This window comes from Schistocerca piceifrons, chromosome 2 (assembly GCF_021461385.2).
Source record: "Schistocerca piceifrons isolate TAMUIC-IGC-003096 chromosome 2, iqSchPice1.1, whole genome shotgun sequence".
Lineage (NCBI taxonomy): Eukaryota > Metazoa > Arthropoda > Insecta > Orthoptera > Acrididae > Schistocerca > Schistocerca piceifrons.
Genome location: NC_060139.1, coordinates 940,980,513 through 940,981,686, shown reverse-complemented (window position 1 = coordinate 940,981,686; position 1,174 = coordinate 940,980,513). Strand labels below are relative to the sequence as shown.

The 1,174-nt window shown below is 41.7% G+C and overlaps 1 non-coding gene across 1 annotated transcript; it reads right to left on the bottom strand.

The window, feature by feature from the left end:
- Window positions 1–229: 229 nt before the first annotated feature.
- On the bottom strand, window positions 230–301 carry Trnah-gug. Its single transcript has one exon. It is a non-coding gene; the product is annotated as a tRNA-His (tRNA).
- Window positions 302–1,174: the final 873 nt, after the last annotated feature.

Here is a 1,174-nt window from a genome sequence, read left to right as displayed (position 1 = left end):
GACCTTCCTGACAGGAAACCAAGAATCGTGATGAGTAATTTAGACGATATTCTACTTACTCGTTTTTTGGTTGAAAGCCGCTTGTGAGTTACGGTGTCAAAATCATTTTAGATGCCTTGTAGTACGAAATCGGTTTGAACAAAACCGACAATCATTTGCTAACAAAAGTAATGTGTCTATGCAGTAGTTAAGTGCAAGTGCGCCAATCCTCATTAAAATATTAACCTTTTGCCGTGACCAGGATTCGAACCTGGGTTCTTGCGGCCACAACGCAATGTCCTAACCACTAGACTATCACGGCTGGTGGCGACGTTGTGGGTGTGCTTTGCTCTCCTTTAGCGGTCGCAAATTTGCTGACGTCACCCTGTACCGTTAGAACGCCGATTCATCTGTCTCCGTTCTTCCGTCCCAAAGAAAACTTTGAACGTACTTTCGATACTGTTTAATTGAAAGCCGTTAGAAACTTTCTACGTATGATAACTGTAACAGTGATATATCTACAAAAGTATAGCCTACATAGCATAACTTATCAATCCAGAACCCGTCTGTAATTTGTACAGTGTGCTCCAGGTGACATTGACAATTCGCGCCGAGTACGGTGCTTCAACTGTACTAGGACTGTTTAGGAATTAATGACATTCCGGCTAATTCAAGTATTCTCCTGTCACTACCAAGGGCGGAGTAGTGATGTGGGCACTCACATTGCGAAGGAGTACTTACTAGAGAATCGCTATTAGAGGGAGGATGAGAATTGTCGAGGAACAGGCCTGCCTTTGTGTCTCGAGCCAATCGTATTGCACCTCAGGATTGATTGCCTACACTTACAAGTACGCAAGAACGCACTCGTGCACGGGCGCACACATATTCACGACAGATCTCAAAAAGGTAAAATAACAATCCTGTGTGTCTAATTCGATAACATAGGTTTATACATTATTTTCCCAGGACATTAAACTGTAAATCTGTGATCATCTGGAGGCTGTATTTCTCGTGTTCTACCTTAAAATGACTTTTTGTTTGTACTTTAGGTTGGATACAGGTATACAGCCGACTGATACACGGAAATGAAAAAAAGTTAGGTTGTCAGACACAATATCTTTGAATATTACGTATGAATAAACAGATCTTTGAACTGCATCAAAAACTGATTTCTCGAAGGTCCTGTGAACAGGTG